Raw genomic sequence first — 25,045 nt, forward strand, 5'->3', positions numbered from 1 at the left:
AAGTTGTGAAAGTGTGTAGCTGATCAGAAGCTGATTTCATCATCTTTTCACAGTGTTGTTTTTTAACTGTTCCAGTCTTGTAATATGTTGGTTGATTAAAAGCAAAGTTTATTAAGAATTTTTTCTTTGGTGTTTAAATAGTTCTAAGGCCAAACCCACCTTCGACAAAAAACAGAAAGCAAAAACAAACACAAGCATAAACACACAAAAAAAACCACTTCTAACTTTGATGTAAGGAAAGTAATATATTTTTATTCAGGGTTTAATCTTCTCTTCTATTGGCTTACAAATTTTAAAAAATCCAGTTAACTTTATGGATGAAAACAAACGGCTTTGTTTATACTCAGTTCCAACACATTTAACTTTTTTTTTTTAGATAGGGTCTCACTCTGTCACCTGGGCTGGAGTGGAGTGGTGCAATCTTGGTTCACTGCAACCTTCACCTCCTGGGGTCAAGCGATCTTCCCACCCCAGCCTCCCTGGTAGCCGGGACTACAGAAACATGCCACCACTCCTAGCTATTTTTCTGTTTTATCTTTTGTGGAGATGAGTTTTCATCACATTGTCCAGGCTGGTCTTGAACTCCTAAGCTCAAGCAGTCCTCCCACTTTGGCATCCCAAAGTGCTAGGATTACAGGTGTGGGCCACTGCATCTGGCCAATTCCTATGTATTTAAAGATGTTAAACAAAACAAAAACAAAAACAAAAACAGAAGAAGAAGTTGGGGTTTGGATTGGGATTTCTTGTCCATAAGTATATTTTAACGGCTCTGTTAAAAAACAAACAAACATTATTTCCCATTTACTACTAAGAATTACTGATTTTTAAGTGTATATTTGCTAAAATTCTGCCAAGAATTTGCAGCATCTCAGTACATATTTTCATGTAACATTAGTTAAGTTCACAACCAGATAGGACAAAAAAGTAAAATTTTTAAATGGAAAACAATAAAAATTATACTTAATGTCTGAGATTAGAGAAACATAAATATTTGGTTTTGTCCCAATAACCAGTTATTACTCTCAATGTAAAAATAATCCTAGAAAAACAAAAGTAACCTCAACAGAGAGATACTTAGAGAAAAATACTTGTTCATCCTAAAATGTCTATTTGGGAATATTTCACTGAAACATGTCCGATACCCTTACCTTTTTGTTTCCAAGGATGTGTATTTTGAAATTCTGTTTTGGAAATAGACATGAAAATTAATGAATACAATATAAAGCCCTGGAAAGTTGAGCTTTCCAGGATTCATGTATAGTCTGAGAATTGAAAAGTAGGCATGTCATGGGGAGTTTGGGCCATGGCTTTTCCTTGGAGGCCACCAGTGGTGTGACTTAGAAATGGCCACAGCAAGGGATCTGTGGATGTAGGAAAGAATCCCCCAAGTAGACTAAAACTGGCTCCTCTTACCAACAGTGTGAAAGGAGTCAAAATTCTGGTGTTATACAAAAGGGCAGATGTCAGCATCCAGGAAGAAACAGAGTGGTTTTAGTTAGATATTCCCAACTGTAAACGGTGAATTTGGTGTGCCATCCAAGCACAAAAAGCAACTGTAAAAGTTGAACTGGAGTTCAGGAGAGTGTCTGATCTGAAGATGGAGATCTGCAAAGATCTGGTTGCTGAAACCACAGTAGTAGACTAGAAACCTAGGTGGGTTGCTTTGATGATAGGACTGGAGATTCAAAACAGATTTGGGATATATTCAGATTTAGTGTATAGGAGGGGAGAAAGAAACCAGTGTTGGAGGCTTCTCTATGGCTCTTAACACACATTTAATTTTCAGTATATAGATTTATTTATAAAGTTGAATTATTTTCTTGATATTGGATAGGAAGAGTCCCTAATGGCTTATATTAATCACTGTTTCTCTACGTTTTATTAAAAAAAACCATTTCACACATACTCCCACCACCTGTGCACTGTATCATAAATAATTTAACCAGTCTTTCAGCCAGGCAGTATTTTTTCCCTCTGCTTATTACCACATTCCATGTTGAGCCACAGTTTCTTAACAAGGCAAGATTTCTCCCTATTTCTTTATCTTCCCCACAGATCTTGAGAATAGAATTTTTAAAAATTTAAACAGTTGAGAAAGCTTGCAGATCTAATGCAGTTTTGCATGTTTGAGTTATGATGATATTGGTTCCTCCAAAAGACATTTTCTGTTTCTGGTGTAGAATTAGCTCATTACCTCAGCTAATGCTACCACATTCCAATTAGAATCCTTTTGAAAATCTGAAGCACTCAATACACAATAAGCATTTCAAATCACTTCTTTAAGTCTTGGTTATGGAAATGGAAGCATTCAAATCCCTGATATGATGATTACACTTGAGGCCTTACACCTATACAGCCAAGGCAGACTATACAAAAGCAAATTGTGATTTCAAACTGAAGCCTATCTTTTGCTCTATTGTACCTAAGACTTTGAATCTCCTACTTTTAATCACTGGAATGGGTTGCTCCCTCTGAAGGGAGTGTGGTAGCTGGATAAATGGCCAAAGTGAGGTTGGGTTTCTCAGGCTGGGGCTGGGGGAAGGACACTGCTACCTCAGAAAAAGGGGGAAATCAGAGAGTGAAGCTGTGGGATAATCCAGAGCCCGTAAAGGAAGTTTGAGGATCAAATGTTTGGAGGAATAAAGATGGAATGAGATTAAAGATAAAAACTGAAGTTTGAGCTTAGGTTTGATTTTGGGAGGCAAGAGAATGTGAATGGAAAGATCAGACAGGGGCCCTGAGCTACTTTCTGGAAACCTGCTGTGTTTGAAGCTCACCTTTTAGAATGTTACATGATTTACTGTACCTGTTTTAAAGGACTAGGAGTGGAGCAGATCAAACTCTACTCAGGCAAAAAAATCTCCCAGTTAGGCTTATTGACATTTGACCTGAGCCCCATCTTGGGCAATCTTAGGTGGGAGGTAAGAGATGGAGGTGAGGAAATCAAGATTTTAACCTTGCCCTCCTTTCAAGTCCAGGATTGAGCACGGACCACGATGCTGACAGGAATCCTGTACTTCATGTGTTTACCCTGTTCTTGTGTTGTTATAAAGAAATAACAGGTTAGGTAATTTATAAAGAAAAGAGCTTTATTTGGCTCACAATTAATTAAAGGCTGTACAAGAAGCATGGTGCTGGCACCTATTGGCTTCTGGTGAGTGCTTAGGAAGCTTTTGCTAATGGCAGAAGGTGAAGTGGGAGCAGCAACTCACATGGCAGAATGGGAGCATGAGAGTGGGGGTAGGGGAGGTGCCACACTCTTTTAAACAACCAGACTGCCATGAACTCACTCATTACCACAAGTATGGCACCAAGCCATTCATGAGGGATCCACCCCCGTGATCCAAACACCTCCCTGCAGGCCCTGCCTCCAACATTGGAGATTACATTTCAAAATGAGATTTGGAGGGGAAAAACATCCAAACCATATCACTTCATTACAGACTGCTTATCACAGCTGATGAAGCAGGCAGCTTCCAGGTGGGTGTTCTATAACACAGAGGTTGAACCTGGGCTGAATTCTTGTAGACAGCGGTGCATGAACATATAGAATTCATTGTTTCTATGACCTTAAATGATTTTTAAATAAAAATTTTCTAGTTTTCCAGAAGGAATCATGGGCCAAAATTGGTCTTCCATCTTGATAATGTGACTTCTGCATGATGTTTCTTTATTCTTTTTCTAATCTTTGACTCACCGAAGGGTGTCCTCCCCAACTTTACATTCATGTATAATCCAGAGAAGAACTAATGAGCCTCTGGACCATCCTACAACTAGTATCAAAACAATGGGTTTAATTAGGTGAGAAACTCAGTCTCCTGTTGAGCCTTGACTCCCTCATATCCCATATTCAATGAAAAACAAAATCGAGCCCATTTAAAACATTTTTTCTTCAGCTTTGTTTTTGTATCTTAGATGCAGAGAGTTGGGCAAACCATTTTCTTCCTTCCTGACACGTGGATATCAGTGGTCCATTCAAGGCCTTGCTTTTGTTTTAGTTATTTATTTTTATTCCCCCTTATCCCCTACCCCACTCCTATTTATCTCTCTAATTATATATGTCCTACTTCTATAACATCTCTTCTTTTCCACTTTAAGCCTTTGGCATTGATCAGACAGACCATTAGAATAGTATATTAGCTGGTTTACCTCATTTCACCCTAAACTTCTCAACTCATTCTTCGCCCTTCTGACATCCTGAAAATATGGTTATAATTATCCAGTGTCCCACCTTTGGTCCTACAAGATAAAGCTCAAATTTTTTGACACAAGGTGAAATACTCCCCAATATCATGCTCTCTGTACTCTCACCAGTCTTATCTTTTTTTCCACAGCCACACCTAACCCCCTACACCTTTCCTCTTTCTTCCTATCCTGCACCTCTGGGTCTGTTTGGTAAACCCATATTTATGCTCCAAGGCTCTGATGATGGTTCCTCTATGAAGACTTCTTAATTGCCTGTCCATCATACAGAACTGACTATATATATTTTTTCTACCATATCCTGTTCTTATTTCTATAAAATAACTCCAGCACTCCATTGCATTTATAGTTCACAGATTTGAGTCCTCTGGAGGGAGTGACCATGTCTATGAGTCCTGGTATCATTTTGAAAGTGCTTGGCAGGGACAAAGTCTTCATTAGATGTTTTTAAGTTGAATGAACAATGAAATCTCATGATTAAGCAAAATCGTCCCAATAATTATGTCAAACTTGTGCTGCGTATCTATGGCTGATTATTATTCAGGAAGGAGGAAAATGTGTGTGGAGAAGGGGTGGGGTGTGGAGTGTCAGCCTGACTTAGAGCATTGTTCTGATCACGTCACTTTCTCTGGTCAAACATGTCAACGGCTTTATTAAAAATATGGCAGCCAAGCCCAACTTTTAAGCCTGATGTGCAAGTCCCTTCATGGTCTGACTTAGACTTACCTTTGCAGGCTTATCTCCCATGACTCTCTTTTATATATTTTATGTTCCATCCAAAATGGGTCACCCATGATTATCCAATCCTGCCTATACCTGCCCATCTCTGCCCCTTCTGTTTGCTGTCCTTTTTCCCTGTTAAGTCCAACCCCACCTCTCTCGGCTTTGGCTCCTGATATTCCATCAGTCCTTCAAGGTACCAATTGAATGCGACCTGTTCTAGGAAGATTTCCTTGATTCCTCTAGCAAATAACTCCTTTTAAAAATCTTCCTTGCAGGCCGGGTGTGGTGGCTCACGCCTGTAATCCCAGCACTTTGGGAGGCTGAGGCCAGTGGATCACCTGAGGTCAAGAGTTCAAGATCAGCCTGGTCAACATGGTGAAATCCCGTCCCTAGTAAAAATACAAAAATTAGCTGGGTGTGGTGGCATGCGCCTGTAATCCCAGCTACTCGGGAGCCTGAGGTAGGAGATTCGCTTGAACCCAGAAATGTGGAGGTTGCAGTGCACTGAGATCATGCCACTGCACTCCAGCCTGGGAGACAGAGTGAGACTCCATCTCTCTCTCTCTGTGTGTGTGTGTGTATATATATATATACATGTATATATATACATATATATGTGTATATATATGTATATACATACATATATATACACACATATATATATTTGTTCATGAGGTTTAAGGAATATATATACACATATATGTATAGAGAGAGAGATTTATATATATAATCTTCCTTTTAGTGTCTCTTTATGGCACAAACACTAGTGTGCTTTGTTATTTGGGGGTGTATTTATTTCACGAAATCCACTGGGAAGAGATTAAGACACAACTCATTTTATCGTACTTCACTTTATTGCACTTCACAAATATTACACTTTTTACAAATTGAATGTTTGTGGTAACTCTGAGTCCAGCAAATCTTTCAGGGCCATTTTTCCAACAGCATGTGCTCACTTCATCTCTGTGTCACATTTTGGTACTTCTTCCCGTATTTCAAACTTATTCATTATTATTATGTGTTAGGGTGATCTTTGATGTTACTATTGCAATTTTTTGGGGTGCCACAAAGTGCCTTCATGTAAGGCAGTGAACTTAATAAATGTGTGTTCTGACTGTTCTACTGACCAGCCAATCCTCCATTTATCTCCCTCTCCTCAGGCCTCCCTATTCTCTGAGACACAAAATGAAAATTAGGTCAATTAATATCCCTACAATGGCCTGTAAGTGTTCAAATGAAAGAAGGAGTTGCATGTCTCTCACTTTAAATCAAATGCTAGAAATGATGAAGTTTAGTGAGAAAGGCATATTAAAAGCTGAGCTAGGCCAAAAGCCAGGGCTCTTATGCCAAACAGTTAACTAAGTAGTGAAAGCAAAGGAAAAGTTCTTGAAGGAAATTAGAGGTGCTATTCCAGTGAGCACATGAGTGATAAGAAAGTAAAAGGGCCTGATTATTGACATGGAGAAAGTCTGAATGGTCTGGATAGAAGATCGAACCAGAAACAACGTTACCTTAAACCAAAGCCCAATCCAGAGCGAGGCCCTAACTCTCTTTAATTCTGTGAAGGCCAAGAGAAGTGACAAAGCTGCAGAAGAAAAGTTGGAAGCTAGCATGGGTTTGTTCATGAGGTTTAAGGAAAGAAGCCAGCTCCATAACATAAAAGCACAAGGTGGAGCAGCAAGTGCTGATGTAGAAGCTGCAGTGAGTTTTCTAGAAGATCTAGCTAAGATCATTGATGAAGGTGGCTACACTAAACAACAAGTTTTCAATGTAGACAAGACAGCCTTGTATTGGAAGAAGATGCCATCTAGGACTTTCCTAGCTAGAGAGGAGAAGTCCATGCTTGGCTTCAAAGCTTCAAAAAACAGGCATACTCTTGTTACGAGCTAATACAGCTGGTAACTTTAAGTTTAAGCTAATGCTCCTTTACCATTTAAAAAAAGCCTAAGCCCTTAAGAGTTATACTGAATCTATTCTGCCTGTGCTCTATAAATAGAACTACAAAGGCTAGATGATAACACATCTATTTACAGAGTGGTTTACTGAATATTTTAAGCCCACTGTTGAGACCTACTGCTCAAAAAGAATCCTTTCAAATTATTACTGCTCATTGACAATGCACCTGGTCACCCAAGAGCTCTGATGGAGATGTACAAGGAGAGAAATGTCATTTTCATGCCTGCTAACATAACATCCATTCAGCTGCCCACAGATCAGGGAGTAATTTTGGCTTTTAAATTATATTATTTAAGAAATACATTGCATAAGGCTATAGCCTCCAAAATGATTCTTCTGAAAGATCTGAGCAGAGTACATTGAAAACATTCTGGAAAAGATTCACTATTCTAGATGCCATGAAGAGCATTCATGATTCATGGGAGGAGGTCAAAATATAGACATTAACAGGTTTTGGAAGAACTTGATTACACCTTCATGGATGACTCTGAAGATTTTAAGACTCCAGTGGAGGAAGTCACTGCTGATGTGGTGAAAATAGTAAGAGAGCTAGAATTGGAAGTAGAGCTTGGAGATGTGACTGAATTGCTGTAATCTCAGGATCAAACTTGAGTGGATGAGGAGTTGCTTCTTACAGATGATCAAAGTGATTTCCTGGAATGAAATCTACTCCTGGTGAAGGTGCTATGCACATTGTTAAAAATGACAACAAAGGATTTAGAATATCACACAAAGTTATTGGCAGGATTTGAGACAATTGACTCCAATTTTTTAAAAAGTTGTGCTGTGAGTAAAATGCTATCAAAAAGCATTGCATGCTACAGAGAAATCTTCCATGAAAAAAGGAGTTTGTTGATGCAGCAAGCTTCATTGTTGTGGTATTTTAAGAAATCTCCACAGCCACCCCAGCCTTCAGAACCACCACCCTGATCAGTCAGCAAGACCCTCCACCAACAAAAAGATTACAACTTGCTGAGGGCTCTGATGATCATTAGCATTTTTTACCAAAAATGTATTTTTTAATTAAGGCATGTAGATTGTTTTTCTAGATATAATGCTATTGCACAGTTAATATACTGCAATATAGTGTAAACATAACTTTTGTATGCACTGAGAAACCACAAAATTTGTATGGTTCATTTTATAGTGATATTCATTTTATTGCACCAGTCTAGAACCAAATCCACAATATCTGAGGTGTGCCTTTATGTATTGTTGATTTTAATGTAGCATTCTTATTGCATCTCAGTACAAGTAAAAGGGAACTTAAAAAGCTAGCATTTCCTGAGACTCTGCTATGCAGTAGGCACCAGCTGAAGTACATTTATACATTATGTCATTGTCCACTTTGACAGATGACAAAGTGAATGATTTGCTCATAATCACTGACCTAACAAGTGAGGGGCCAGGACATGGACTCAGGTCGCCTCTCCCACCTCCATGGTACTGCTGCTCAGGGCACTGTCAACATGAGCTGGCACATGAGTAAAGGTGATTCCCATTTGTGGACTTCTCTCTGCTGCTGCTGTTCAAACAGAAGGGAGACCCGTGAGCCACAGCTCACACCTGATTACTCAGACATGGACTCCTGGGCTCATGTGTTATCCAGGCCCTACATTCTTCCTTTCCTGTTGCTGGAGCTTTGATCGTCACACTTGCTCTTTCGTATGACCTTTACCCAGGAAAACCTCAATGGAAGCAGGGGGCGCTCTGCTGTGGACTTTATTCTTTGGGGGAAGCTCTGGAGAAATGTTGCACTTTGAAGCTATTTGCTTGTTAGTTTCATAAAGCAACATCCTGATTTCATAGAAACTTAAAGTTTTCTGTTTTGAAGGAATCTGAGAGATCATTTGTGCATCCATTTTCTTCCTATTTCTTATTACAGATAAAAGTGACTATGTGAAGGGCTGGTCGTGGTGGTTCACACCTGTAATCCCAGCTCTTTGGGAGGCCAAGATGGGCAGATCGCTTGAGATCAGGAGTTTGAGAACAGCCTGGCCAATATGGTGAAACCCTGTCTCTACTAAAAAATACAAAAATTAGCCAGGAGTGGTAATGCATGCCTGTGATCTCAGCTACTACGGAGGCTGAGACAGGAGAATTGCTTAAACCCAGGAGGCAGAGGCTGCAATGAGCCAAGATAGTGCCATTGTGCTACTGTACTCCAGCCTGGGTGACAGAGTGAGAGACTCCATGTCAAAAAAAAAAAAAAAAAAAGTGACTATATGAGTTATACTTTGGAGATCTCTGGGGTTAAGGCCTGTTGTTACATATTATAGAACATCTTCTCTTGTTTTTTTTTATTTGTTTGTTTTTGTTTTTGTTTTTGGCATTTATATCATTTTAACAAAAGAAGTGAGAAAGGCCAAGTGTCTAGAATGCTTCCTCTTTTAGCAGTAGAACCTCTGGAGGTAGACATTTAGCAAGAAGCCTGCTAAACTGGAGACTAATTCCCTCCAACTTTGGTTAAATTTCTATCCCCCCATTAAAATCCCCAAATGCAATGTCATTAGCAGCATTCATTGCTCCTTGTAAGTGCTGGGAATGCACACCAGATGTTGTGTTTTGAGCACAAAGGCCTGTGTGCCAGATTCACAGCATGGCTTAGAACCTTCTGAACCCCGCCCACTCTACAAGATACTCTTTGTGGCCTCTCCTAGGCTTCCAACATTATTATACAACCCCAGGCTTCTTCCTCTTTTGTACCCTCTCAGACAAGTAATAGATGCACTGTAGTCTTTGCCAGAAAATAAAATGAAAAGGAATGAGAAGTCCCTGCCAGAGTGGTTTTCTTTTGATGCTGTCTTTCATCTTCCTTCACCTCCCCTGTGGGGAAAAATAAGGCAATGTATTTATCAGCTTTTATTATCTTGATTTATAACCTCAGGTCCCAATTAGAAGGTAAAACATAAAGGCATAGATTTAAATGGTGCCAATTGTGCCCTTTCCATTTCATTCTTTTCTCTCTTTTGTCAGAAAAAAATCCTTTGATTTCATTTCTTCGTTCTTTATAATACTGTATTGATCTGCCAGTATAGAGAATGCATCAGCAACTCTCTTATCTTTGGCTAATACTACATTTTTCTGCACTAACTACAACCCACAAACTGTACATTTGTGTCATTACATGCCTGGTTTGCACACATTAAATTAGATACACAATGTGCATTCTATACTTTATTGAGTTGATTATGACAAGAATTGTGATGAATGGCATTTGGTAGCTTTCATTTATCATCCAGAAAGCTTCATTTTCCAACATCAATCAGGCAATTAAAAGGACCGCTAGTAGGCTGACCTATTGTGTGTCTTCATTCTCTTATTTTGTTTCATGTTCATTATGGTTCACAGTACAGAATGATGACATTCTTGCATTCATTCATTCAGTCATTCAAACAATTTTCATTGCATGCCTTCTAAGTGCTGGACACCAGTCAAGGCACAGGGAACAACACTAAAATAACAGACAAAATCCTTTCTCTTGTGTGGCTAACAAGAAAGGGCTGGGAAGGATAACAGACCAATAAACCATGTATTTGTAATATATGCAGGGGCATGAGCACTAGGCTGGGGAAAGGGCTAGTGAGGACAGGAAAGGGAAAGGAGGCCACAGTAGTCAGGAAGAACCTCTTTAAGAAGGTGACCTGGAGCAGAGACTTGCATGAAGTAGAGAAGCAAACTCTGCAGCCACCTGTGAGAGCCTTCCAAGCACAGGGAGCAACATGTGTCAAGCAATGTGAGGATGCAGCAGAGCCAGCATATACGAGAAACTGAAAGGACATGAAATCTGGTGCACAGGGAGTGACTGGGAAAGTGGCTGGAGAGTAGGTAGCAGATGGATAGATTTATGTAAGGCCATGTGAGCCAATGACAACTTGATTTCATTCTGAGAAAGTTGGGATGCCATCAGAGGACTTTGAGCAGAGGGAACATAATCTGACTTTTGCTTTAAAAGAGTCACTCCAGCTGTAGTGAGAATAGACAATTGAGGGTAACAGTAGAAACCAGGAAACCAGATATGAGTTATTACAATAATCTGGGAAAAGATAATGGTGTCTTAGACCAGGATGGCAGTGGTGGAGGGTAGAGAGACAAGGTTAGGTTTGTATTGTGAAGGCAAAGCCAGTAGGCTTTGCTGACTAACTAGATACGCGATGAGAGGAGTAGGAACAAGGGTAACTCCAAGAATTGGGGATGCATATCTGGATGAATGAAGTTGGTGTTTGCTGAGAGAGGGAAGCCTGAAGAAAGAGAAATTAGAGACAGGCAGGAAGAAACCAAGAGGTCTCTTTTGGGCATATTAACTTGGGGTTCCTACTCCCCAACAATCACCAATTAATAAATTTTCATCCTTCTCATAGATTAGTCTTGATTGCAGCGTAGACTTGTGGCTGAGTGTGGTCTCTGGAGCCTGTCTTCCTTGTCTTGAAGCCCACCCACACTAGCTCTGTAATCTGAAAGAAATGACAACTTTTCTGTACCTCTGTTTCTTTTAATGTTTAGTTTTCTTATACAAAAAACTTTTTTTTCCATAAGTTTTTGGAGTACAGGTGGCATTTGTTTACATGAGTAACCAAATAAGTTCTTTAGTGGTGATTTGTGAGATTTTGGTGTACCCATTACCCGAACAGTATACACTACACCATATTTGTAGCCTTTTATCCCTTGCCCCCCTCTCACTCTTCCCCCCAAATCCCCAAAGTCCATTGGATCATTCTTATGCCTTTGCATAATAATTAAATTTGATGTACAATGTGCATTCTATACTTTATAGCTTAGCTTTACTTTATAGCTTAGCTCCCACATATCAGTGAGAACATGGGATGTTTGGTTTTCCATTTTTGAGTTAGTTCACTTAGAATAATAGTCTCCAATCTCATCCAGGTCACTGAAAATGCTGTTAATTCATTCCTTTTTATGGCTGAGTAGATAACATAATACCACAGTTTCTTTATCCACTCGTTGATTGATGGGCATTTGGGTTGGTTCCATTATTTTGCAACTGGGAATTTTGCTTCTATAAACATGCATGTGCAAGTATCTTTTCCGAATAATGACTTCTTTTCCTCTGGGTAGATACCCAGTAATGGGATTGCTGGATCAAATGGTAGTTCTGCTTTTAGTTCTTTAAGGAATCTCCATACTGTTGTCCATAGTGGCTGTACTAGTTTACATTCCCACTGGCAGTGTAGAAGTGTTCCCTGTTTGCCACATCCATGCCAATATCTACTATTTTTTTATTTTTTTGATTATGGCCATTCTTGCAGGAGTAAGGTGGTATCACATTGTGGTTTTGATTTGCATTTCCCTGATCATTAGTGCTGTTGAGCATTTTTTTATGTTTGTTGGCCATTTGTATAGCTTCTTTTGATAATTGTCTATTCATGTCCTTAGCCCACTTTTTGATGGGATTGTTTGTTTTTTTCTAATTTCTCAGTGATAAATACATATTGTTTATTTTATAAAATAGTTCTTTTTCAAGGAAGAAATTATAGTGATAGCAGAATTAATATGCACTGATAAATATGGGTATGTCAGTTATGTTAGAAACTTTAAAATCATTTAAAGACAGAATCCAAACAAGGTTTGATTGGAGAGAAAAAAAACAGTAAAATACATTTTTGAAGCAATCTGGAAAATTTCATCATGGACTGGAGATTAGATTGCATTTGTCAAACTAGGGCCTGCTGCCTGTCTTAGTAAATAAAGTTTTGGTAGACTACAGCCATGCTTGTTTGTTTATGAGTAGTCTAAGGCTGCTTTCTTTTCATAACAGCAGAAGTTGAGTAATTTTGACAAAGAACCCAGAGCTCACAAAGCCAAATGCAGTTATTATTTGGCCTTTTATAGGAAAAAAAATGCTGATACATTAAAGTTACATGAAAAACATTCATAACTTTTGGAGAGTCAAATGGAATAATCTCTACATATTTCACTCTCATATCTAAAATTTGCTTTAACATATTTCAACAAGAAAGGCTAAAGTAAAAAGGGATAGATGGAGAGAATCTTGATAACTGTTGAAGCTAAGTGAAGACTATCTTAGGATTCATTTTGTTTTCTTCTCTGCATTTGTGTGACTTGTTGTACAAGGAAAGAATACAGAACTGTTTAAGTCAGTTAATTAGTATACTCGATAGATTATTTACCAAAGTGGCTGCAATTACTCTTCTCCATATCCTTCAGCTGGGGAATCCTGCAGTGTATGTGTACAGTGAAATATTACTCAGCAATAAAAAGGAAGAACTATTGACCCACTCAATAACATGGATGAATTTTAAATGCATATTGCTGAGTGAAAAAAGCCTAGATTCAAAAGGCTACATATTTGTATTCGTCCATTCTTGCACTGCTATGAAGCTCTACCTGAGACTGGGTAATTTATAAGAAAAGAGGTTTAATTGGCTCATGTTTCTGCAGCTGTTCAGGTAGCATGGCTGGAGAGGTCTCAGGATACTTTCTAAAGGAGGCAGGCACTCTTACACGGCTGGAGAAGCAGAAAGAGACAGAAAGGGGAGGGGCTACATGCTTTTAAACAACCAGATCTCATGAGAACCCACTCACTGTCATGAGAACAGCAAGTGGGAAATCCACCCCCATGATCCAATCACCTCCTACCAGGCTCCTCTTCTAACACTGGGGATTACAATTTGACATGAGATTTGGGTGGGGACACCAATCCAAACCATATCAGTATTGCATGACATTCTGGACAAGGCAAAACTATAGGGATGGTGAAGAGATCAGTGGTTGTCAGGGGTTAAGGGTTGTGGGAGAGGCTTACTACAAAAAGAAAGTTTGGAGGGGTATGGGAACTTCTTAGTATACTGAGTATGGTGATGGCATTATTTTATGCCCAGTCTTGGGTGATTTTAGTTATTATCAGTTAATCACCAATGATCTGAGCAACTCTGCATTAGAAAGAATATCCAACTTCTGAGAGGCTGACACTGTAACCCTGACTCTCTAATGAGGTGCTGCCCCTGAGAAGTTCCTAGCTCTTTACTATATTCCCTTTGATCTGGACTCCCCACACCATGAAAACTGTCCACGCCAACCTCCTCTTATAACTCCCTCTCATCAGAATGCCTTACTTCCCCTTGCTTTAGCCTCATAAACCTTTGTCTAAGGAATAGAGAGTGGTGTGTGCAGAACCTCAGCTTGTCACTCCGCTATCTCCTGGCCAGTCCCTGAGGGACTTCAGCCTAGTTCTTAAGGAGAAGGTGATTGAAATAAGCTGAATGAGTCAAGAGAAGATGTCACCTCAGAGGATGATGCCAGAAAACTAAAGCAAAATCTGTTCTGTCTCACAGCCTAATAACAGCAACAAAAATTATGTCAACACAGGGAGGCAAAGGTTGGAGTGTAAGAGAGATTAACTCCACACTGGAAAAAGTTCTGACAAATGAACAACCAGGAACATATTCATGGTGACCAACATGAGGCCACCAGTGGCCTTTATGGTCCCAGGAGCTGTGACCCATAGAAGCACAGGTGGGTCTACAGAGCACAGAGTGGGTCACAAGAGCACAGAAGAGTGGCCATATCGACTTCACGGAAGACATGCAATCTGCCCTAAGATCTTGTGACAAAAAAAGAAGAGAGAGAGCTAGGAGACAGTCAAGGAAAGGATTCTGTGACCGTGAAAACTGCTTCTTAATGGTACCCTGCATTGTGGTACCTGCAATGAGTGTCACAGTGTGGTACCCTGCACTGAGTGTCACAATGATCATCTGAGATTGAGACATTTTTATCCTTGTTATGTGATATAATTTGGCTCTGTGTTCCCACGCAAATCTCATCTCAAATTGTAATCCTTCCTGTGTCAAAGGATGGGCCTGGTGGGAGGTGATTGGATCATGAGGGTGGTTCCCTCCTACTGTTCTCATGGTAGTGAGGGAGTTCTCGTGAAATCTTATGGTTTTAAAAGTGGCAGGTTCCCCTGCAAACACTCTCTCTCCTGCCGCCTTGTGAAAATATGCCTTGCTTCCCTTTCATCTTCTGCCATGATTGTAAGCTTTCTGAGGCCTCCCCAGCCATGTAGAACTGTGAGTCAATTAAACCTCTTTCCTTTATAAATTACCTAGTCTCAGGTAGTATCTTTATAGCAGTGTAAGAAAGGACTAATACAGAGAATTGGTACTGAGAGTGGGGTACTGCTATAAAGATAACCTGAAAATGTGGAATTGACTTTGGGACTGGGTAACAGGTAGAGTTTGGAACAGTTTGGAGGGCTCAGGAGAAGACAGGAAGATGTAGGAAAATTTGGTACTTCCTAGAGACTTGCTGAATGGTTTTGACCAAAATGCTGATCGTGATGTGGACAATGAAGTCCAGGCTGAGGTGATCTCAGATGGAAATGAGGAATTTACTGGGAACTGGAGTAAAGGCCACTCTTGGTATGCTTTAGCAAAGAGGCTGGTGGCATTTTGCCCCTGCCCTAGAGATCTGTGGAACTTTGAACTTGAGAGAGATGATTTAGTGTATCTGGCAGAAGAAATTTCTAAGCAGCAAAGCATTCAAGAAGCGACCTGGCTTATTCTGAAAGCATTCAGTTATATGAGCTCACAAAGAGATGATTTGAAATTGGAACTTATGTTTAAAAGGGATGCAGAGGATTAAAGTTTGGAAAATTTGCGGTCTGACCATGTGGTAGGTGCTCTCTCTCTCCTGCTGCCTTGTGAAGACGTGCCTTGCTTCCCCTTCACCTTCTACCACGATTTTAAGTTTCCTGAGGCCTCCCCAGTTATGTGGAATAGGGAGTAAATTAAACGTCTTCCCTTTATAAATTACCCAGTCTCAGGGAGTTTTTATAGCAGTGCTAGAATGGACTAATGCATAATATAAGAAGGGGAGGAGAGGCTCCTGACAGCCACAGGCAACCTAAGATGCTAGCTCCTCAGGGAACAAATCCTTGCTACATTCCCTGAAAGTAGACATAGAGTTCAACCTGCACCTATTCAGAATCCCTCTCACCTTTGGCTACCAGTGGCCCACAATGCAAAGCTCTCTTATCATCTAATTTTGAGTTTACTGTTCTGTGTCTTCTTACATAATCCTTTTTAGTTCTGCACCATTCTTTCTCCATCATCTTCTGGAATACCTCATTTCATTCTAATGAGTCTTCTTCTATCCTATCCTCTTCAAAGAACCCTCGCTCCATGTCCATGTCTGGGCAACATCTCCTTTTCCTAGTGCTGCATTTTGTTTTCTCTTCTTCCACATGCTTAACCCCCTCCACCTTTGGTCACCTAACCCTATGTCTGTGCTGCAGATCCCCTGGCCACTTTTCCTCATTCACTGAGGACGTTGGCACCTGAACAACAATCTTCCAGTCAAGGCCTAGTATATCACCAGAACACCCCAGTGCTCATGTCTTGAGGCCTACAAATACCCTAGGCTCATAACATTTGTCCTCTGAACTCTTTCTTTTCTTCACCACTGTAAGAATTAAAGAAAGAGGAAAGAAATATGAAAGGTGGCTTGCCAGTCAAGACAGATTTATTTTAGAGAAAATAAACCTGAGAGGAGCCTACTGGCTGAGTCAAGTCAGAGGCACACTCTCTTACAGACTAAGAGTTTTTAATGATTCAGGGTGGGACAGTTTATCAGAGTCTTTGACTGCTTCTGTGTTTTTTTTGTTTTTTTGCTTTTTTGTTGTGCTTTTCCCCAACCTCCCTCTGTGCCCATGCTGTCTTATCTGTGTTTTACTGTCTGCTCTTTCTGGCTGCTTGTAGTTAGAAGAGAGGTGATTTCCTTGAAATGCATGAGGCTAGAAAGGGAGCTGGAATTTAAAGTGGCGATGTTTGTCCGAGATGATGGTGCTCCTGCTCTATCAACCACCACTCCTCATTACCCACCCTTCTGTGACCACACTTAACATCAGTAATGGCAAACATGCAGCACTACTGCCAAAATGCCTGCATCCTGAGATCCTTGCAAATTGGTTGTGTCCTTTTATTAATTTTTTATAGATTGGGTCTTGCTATGTTGCCCAGGTTGGAGTGCAGTGGCTATTCACAGGTATAATAATAGCATGCTGCAGCCTCAAATTCCTGCCTTCAAGCAGTCCTCCCACCTCAGCCTCCTGCATAGGTGGGACTATAGGTGAATGCTACCATGCCCGATGGTCATGTCATATTTTCCCCAACCTGGATAGGGCATTAGAACCATCCCCACACAGTGCAAACTGGGTGAATATTATCCATGTTTCTACATTAGGTCATTAACCCAGGACTTCACAATGCCTACAATCTTAAATTCCCATAAACTATTCTCTGTCATTACCACCTGCTCTTCAAATTCATGGAGAACTCTATCACTCCATTTACCTCTTTCAGGGCTACTTGGCATCCTAGTAGCCTTGCCTTTCTTCTGCAACTATCCCAACATCCTAAACTCAGGATCAAACCAACAACTCCTTTTCTCTGTTCCTTTCTGGGTTTGCCTGGCACAGCTGGGAGAGATCTATACAATCACACTAAAACAAAAGCATGATCACCAACATCAAATGGCCCTTCAGTACCGTTCGGAAATCTTTTTATCTGCCATATTTTCTGCCTGCCCCACACATTTTAAAACACCCTTTTGGGAAATTTGAAAATGTTCACTCCCCACTTTTCTGGCCTCCTGTACAACTAAACCACAGGCCTATGATCTATGTATTCCCAGGTAACTCACCCTTGTGAGATCTTGACTTGGAAGTCAGCAATGTAAAGAAAGAGGTATCAGTTTGTGAGGCATCAGTTTGACTGGTGAGGGCAGCAGCAGAAGCCTCCAGCTGTTGGAGTAGGCAGTGGCTACAATGTGGACAGAAGTCCTTTCCAACAAGGGCCAAGACAGACACACAGGGGAAGTGAGAGAACATGTCTTATATTGTATTACAGTAAGTGCTTTGACTGCCTGCAATTTATTTTTACAACATCTGTCCCTATGTACTTGGCTTATAGTAGGTGCTTAATGAATTTTTAGCACGAAAGACTTGCCCAAGATCACTCAATGGGCAGAGGAACCAGATGTCAAACTCATGTCTTCTGACTTTAAAGCCACTACTCTTTCCCAGATGTAATTAGCAGAGCTATTTCCTCTGTCTGACTCCCATTGGGCCTGGGATAAATAGTGATGGTTGCTTGCAATAAATTACTCAGTCTCTGGCTTTCCTGCTTTTGGCTCAGCAGCAGACATAGTGGGACCATTTGCAGAGGTCACAGGGAATTCTATATTTGCTGAAAGGGATGATTCACTGTGCCCTCTAAAAGGAGCAGCTGAACTTATGTTCCTGTAAGAGACTCGACCTTGAGGAAACTGTGAGCAGGCACTGCGGGAAGCCTGGCTGTTGAAAAATGATGAGGGGCTTGGAGGACTTCCAAATGCCAGAGAATGTTGCAAGGGAAATGTTCAGGGTTAAAGTAAAACAGTTATCTCCCATTCCTAAAACAGAGAATAACAACAGCTTGAAATGAATGCAACGCTTCAGTCATTTCAAAAGTCTTTTTATAGTACTGTTCCTCAAGACTTTCCACAAATGTACTATGAAACAGTTGGCAGAGACAATGCTCTGTGTTGATCTATTCCTTTCTTTTTTATCCTAGTACAGCAAAACTGCATTTCCCAAGCTCCTCTTCTCTCAATGGGTCACATGACTTGTTCTAGCCAATAGAACGAGGGTGGAAGTAATGTGACCACTTTCAGGTGGCCCCTAAAGTCTCCTGTGAGATCTTCCAATCTTGCTCTCCTCACTCTGCATGGCTGGAAATGAATACTGTGATATCTGAAACCACATGATGAAGGAGCCAGGATGCCTAAGTTCACCACTTAGAGAAGAGACAGCTTGAACAGTCATTCTGGAGAGCTGGCTGACCAAACTCATTGGATTGTAACATATATGAGAATATAAACCTTTTATTCTGATATGCCAGATGCACATTATGGATTGTATTACAATGACTAGCATTAGCTGTCCTGATTAATAGACACTGTGACAAGATTCTTTATTGCTAAAAAAAAAAAAGCAATGGCTGATACCTGATTAACAGACATGCTGACAAGATTTTTTTATTGCTAAAAGAAAAAAAAAGCAATGGCTGATACCATTTAAAATAAAACTTACAATTAGGGCAATTCAGTTTGAAATGTGTTTATGAAGTTATTTCATAGCACTAATTACAGTTCTAACAATACGTATTTCTGTAGGTGTATTTTCAATTCTCTACTAAGTAGTAAACTCTGTGGGACTGGAAGTTGTACATGTTTTGTTCTTCACTGCAGAGGTCATACTCCTCAGAGTACAGGACCCATGGTGGGAAATATTAGCTTCATGAATGAGTGAATGAATGACTACACACAAGGTTTGATAATTAGCATCCAGAATAACAAAGATAAATACAATGAATTAATGATTCATAGTGAGGCTTAGTCAAGTATACAAAAAGAACAAGATGAAATGCAACATAATTGTGATATTATGAAGTATATACTTGGTCTTCACCCCTGTTTACTGTCATACACACAATTCCTAAGATGCTTGGAATCTCCAAAGTGTTGTCTTTTTGTACGCTAATGTTCACTGATAGCTTCAGGATGGAGGTGGTCACCAGAATGGCAAAGGCATGATTATAGGGTTGGAACTTCTGGGCCCACCTCCCCAACTTCCAGGGAGAAGAGCGGGGCTGAAAGACAGACTGATCAGCAATGGCCTGTGGTTTGATCATAATGAAGCCTCCATAAAAACCCAAGAGGACAGAGTTTGGCAAGCTTTTAGATAGCTGAACACGTGGAGGCTCCCAGAGGATGGCATGCCCAGTGAGGGCATGGAAGCTTCACACCCCTTTCTTCATACCTTACCATACACATCTCTTCATCTATATTCTTTGTAATATCTTGTGTAATAAACCAGTAAATGTAAGTAACTATTCCTCTGAGTTTTGTGATCTGCTCTAGCAAATTAATTGAGCCCAAGATGGGGTCATGGAAACTCTAACTTGAAGCCAGTTGGAGAGAAGTTTCAGAGGCCAGACTTGCTACTAGTGTCCAAAGTGGTGAGCAGTTTTGGGGACTGAGCCCTCAACCTGTGGCATCTGACGCTGTCTCCGGGTAGATAGCCTCAGAATTGAATTAAAGGACATCCAGCTGGTGCCTTCTGCAGAAATGATTGCTTGCTTGTTGATAGAGAGAAAACTTCCCCAACATTTGATCACAGAAGTCTTCTGTATTGATGATTATTGCAGTGTGAGAGCAGAGGAAAAATAAGCTTTTTCCGAACAATAGTATTTTTAAAAAGTAATAGAGTAAGAAGCCAACCTGAAGGGTTCCCAATGGAACATAGGAGCAATAAAATAAATAACATTGTATTGGGTTATGATCTGTAAACCAAAAATAAAAAAAAAATGTCTGAAACAGGTGTCAACCAATTTACAGGTTTATTTTGCCAAGGTTTGCTGAGGTTTATTTTGCCATGGTTGAAGATGTACCCAGGAAAAAGAAACACAAGCCACTGTAGGATCTGGGGCCTGCAATTTTTCCAAAGAGGATTTTAAGGACTTCGATATTTAAAGGGGAAAAAAGGGGCAAGAGGGGAAAGGAAGACAGAAAAGAAGGGGCAGCATATGGTCACATTCTTATGAGGCTTCGATTGGTGTTCCCTGAATCCACATGTTGCATGTGGAAAGGAGAGGCTGTAGGGGCAGTGAATTATGTATTTTCCTCCTGTGCAGTAAATCTGCACTTTACGTAAGATAAAGTAAATATGGAGTAGAGGTCAAACATGCATTTGTCTTGGGGTGGGCAGGAGGATGATTTCTAGTCCCTTCTTGTCCTATAGCCATGAAGATAAGCTGTTAATTTACATTGTCAGGGTGAAGAAGTCCTCCTAGGAAAATATTTGGCCTTCTGTCTACAATTATATGTTTAAGAACAAAAGGAAAGGCAGGTTTTTGTGTCACTCAGTTTCTAAGTTTAATTTTTCCTTATGGCATATTGAGTTTGAGGTCCCAAGATTTTGTTTTCCTTTCACAGATCCAAAGCATGAAATAAATATCCAAGAATTCATGATGATATAAATAAATATTTGGGCTGGGCGCAGTGTCTCAAGCCTGTAATCCCAGCACTTTGGGAGGCTGAGGCAGGTGGATCACCTTAGGTCCAGAGTTTGAGACCAGCCTGACCGATATGGTGAAACCCCATCTTCACCAAAGATACAAAAAGTAGCCAGGCATGGTGGCACATGCCTTAGTCCCAGGTGCTAGGGAGGCTGAGACAGGAGAATTGCTTGAACCCAGGAGGCAGAGGTTGCTGTGAGCTGAGATCATGCCACTGCACTCCAGCCTGGGTGACATAAATAAATAAATAAATAAATAAATAAATAAATAAATAAATAAATGTTGAATAAATAAGTAAATGAAAATGAGAGATAAATCTCACATGTAGAAGAATCCAAATAGTTGATGTAGGTATTTCCCTTCAAGGACATGGAGTCTACTTCCTTACCCCTTGAGTGAGTGTATGCTTAGTGACTTGCTTTCAAAGAGCAGAGTGTGAAAAGATGGTATGGGGGGAAGTAAGTTTACTGTAGAGAAGTCTGGAAAAACTACCTTGGCCAAGTGATTGAGGCTAATATTATTAATAATAACTCATATTGAAAAATGTGTACTCTTACAGTAATGTGATGGGAAAGGCATTTCACCTCTGAGGTTTCCCTCCCAAAGACATGTAACGCTGGTGTAATAATAAGAAAAGACATTAAAAAAACCCAGCTTGAGGAGTATCTCTTCCTCAAAGGTCATCAGAAACCAGGAAAGTCTGAGAAACCATTTTAGCTAAGAGAAGCCTGTATTAGAATTCTCCAGAGAAATATGTGATTATGAAGGCTGGCAAGGCCGAAGTCTGCAGAGCTCATGGCCCAGTTCAAGTCTGAAGGCCAGGAGTTGCCTGGAAAATCAGGAAGAGACAACATCCAGTTTGAAGGCCGTCAGGCAGGCGAAATTCTCTTACTTGGGGGAGGGTTAGTCTTTTGGTCCATTCAGGCCTTCAACTGATTGGATGATGCCTACCTATATTATGTAGACCATCAGCTTTACTCAGTTTTCCAATTTAAATGTTTATCTCGTCCAAAAACACCCTCATAGAAACATTCAGAATAATGTTTAACCAAATATCTGGGCACTCCATGGCCCAGTCAAGCTGACACAAAGTTAACCATTACAGAGCCTAAGGAGACATAATAACTAAATGTAAGTGATATCCTAAATCAGATCTTGGAACAGAAAAAGGACATTGAAACCAGGTATGGTGGCACATGCCTGTAGTCCCAGCTACTCAGGAGGCTGAGGTGGGATAACTACCTGAGACCAGGAGTTCAAAGTTGTAGTGCGTTATGATCATGTCTGTTAATAGCCACTACACTCTAGCCTGGGCAACAGAGAGAGACCTCATCTCTCAGAAACAACAGCAACAGAACATTACACAAAACTAAAGAAATCCAAACAAAGTATAAATTTTTATCAATAATAATGTACCAATATTGGTCCAATGGTAACAGATGCACTGTACTAATGTAAGTTGTTAATAGTAAAGGAAACTGGATGAGGGGTCTGTGGGAACTCTCTGTACTCTCTTCAACTTCTCTGCAAATCTGAAACCATTATAAAATTTTAAAAGTGTACTTGTTTTAAAAAGTGATATAGTTTTGTACACAGGAAACACCACATCAGTTGATGAGTGGCATCAAGAATGGCTTATGGAAGAGGTGGCTTTTGAAATATTCATTTTAAGTGCAGGTGGGCATCATATTATAAAAGCTTTTGGCCGAGTGCGGTAGCTCACTCCTGTAATCCCAGCACTTTGGGAGGCTGAGGCAGATGGATCACCTGAGGTCAGGAGTTCAAGACCAGCCTGGCCAATATGGTGAAACCCCATCTCTATTAAAAATACAAAAATTAGCCAGGTGTGGTGGCATGCACCTGTAATCTCAGCTACTTGGGAGACTGAAGCAGGAGAATTGCTTGATCCCGGGAGGCGGAGGTTGCAGTGAGCTAAGGTGGAACCACTGCACTCCAGCCAGGCAACAGAGTGAGACTCTGTCTCAAAATAAATAAATAAATCCTTTGAATGCCAGATTGTCAAGTATTTATGCCTAATGGTCTTAGAGCTCTAGATATTAAACATTAGATCAGTAAAAGAGTGAGGAAAGGGAACGTAAATCGAGAAATGATTTCTGGGTAAAGGCAGATCCAGTGTGGAGCCAACTGTGGAAATGGAAAGGAGGCAGTGGCGCTGGACACTATATTTTCATACTGCTATGAAGAAATACTTAAGACTGGGTAATTTATGAAGAAAAAGAGGTTTGATGGACTCACAGTTCCACATGGCAGGGGAGGCCTCACAATGATGGCGGAAAGTGAAGGAGGAGCAAAGGCACATCTTACCTGGTGGCAGAAAAGAAAACATGCGCAAGGGAACCGCCTTTCATAAAACCATCAGATTTCATGAGACTTGTTCACTATCATGAGAGCAACATGGGAAAGACCTGCCTCCATGATTCAATTACCTCCTGCTGGTCCCTCCTACAACACATGGAGATTATGGGAGCTACAATTCAAGATGAGATTTGGGTGGGGACAGAGCCAAACTGTATCAGACACCAAGGAGTGGCTTGACAGGATTTAGGAACTGATTGGATAGGACATGGTAGAGAAGAATTCAGAGGATTTTATATGATTTTATGGGACTTTAACTTGCATGACTTGAAGGATGGTGATGATCTAAAGGAAGATGTGAATGTTAATTACACAAATTGAGTCATTCTTGTCAAACCCAAGCAAATCAGAGTCGAGGGACCAGGGAAAAAAGCACTCACAGCACATGACACCTGCTCCAATAATTAAATTTTCCACAAGCTCAGCTGCTGAAACCATGTGCTGTGACTCTGACTGGTTTTACTACCACCATGTCTCACCACTCAGAGCTGGCCAGATCTCTAAAGCTTCTCTAGTGCCTATGAGCTTTCTTTCAAAAACAATGCCTGACATTTCTTTTTCTAATGAAACTCTCAGCCTTCTCTTTTTTCTTTGAACATACCTGAGATCACATTGTCTGTGTGTTTGCCCTGAATCTCAATTCTTGCTTCTCAAATAAAATGTTTTAATGGTTGAGATTCATTTCTATATTTTATTTGACTTCAACGAGGGTAAAACAAGAGCAAGGGCAGATTTAGGAAAGAATGAAATGTTGGATTTGCACTATTCTCAACTCTCCAGACAGGAATGTCTGGAAGACTTGGGAAACACATACAGGGTACTTGGGAGGGCATGTCTGTTTAGAGATGTCCCTGGGTCCTCATCAGAGATGGGAAGCAGCTGCAGCTCTGAAAGTAGAAAAGACCTCCCAAAGGAGGAGGAAGGAAGAGGGTTAAGGCCAGAGTGCCAGAGGACACCAACCTTTTGGGGGAAGTATGGGGGAACAGAGTGCCTAAAGAGGTCATAGTAGAACCAGAAAATAGTGTGCAACCGAAGCTTGAGATTACCCTCCTGCCCCCTTCATGAAGAAACAAAGTAAAAGAAAAAAAGAAAAAACAACAAAACCCTGTAAGATGCACTGTAGATCGATAATTCTAAACCAAAAATTCAGGAAAGGAGAAGGTGCAACCTATTCAGAAGTCCTTTAATGTTCAGAAAAAGACCATTGTATGTATGGTTAACAAATTGAAGACAAAGACAAAAATGATTTAGGGGGTGTGTGTTGGGGGGTGGTTGTTGATATAATGAAGGGAATATTACAATAATAACCTAGAACTATAAATTCCAAATAAAATGAGCAAAGGTTGAATCATAGAATTAAAGACATATATTTATATTTAAAGAATATTTTGTGATAAAACAATAAAAGTTACTGTTTCAAAGGTATCACAATACTGTTTTATCCTGATATATGTTTATTATTTACTTGATACATTTGAAAGCAAATGGTTTCAAACTAATGATTTAAGCATGATTTCTAACATCTATGTTACTTCAAGAGAGAAAATAAATGAAATATAGCCTATGTAAGATGAAAACATAGTTTACAACAATAAAAAAGTAAACAACAAAGAAGAATAAAAAGCAGGACACCTTAAAGGCATCAGAAATATAGAAAAATACACCAATTTCACTATGAGTGTAAGCCATTT

Source organism: Gorilla gorilla, chromosome 6 (genome assembly GCF_029281585.2).
Source record: "Gorilla gorilla gorilla isolate KB3781 chromosome 6, NHGRI_mGorGor1-v2.1_pri, whole genome shotgun sequence".
Classification (NCBI taxonomy): Eukaryota; Metazoa; Chordata; class Mammalia; order Primates; family Hominidae; genus Gorilla; species Gorilla gorilla.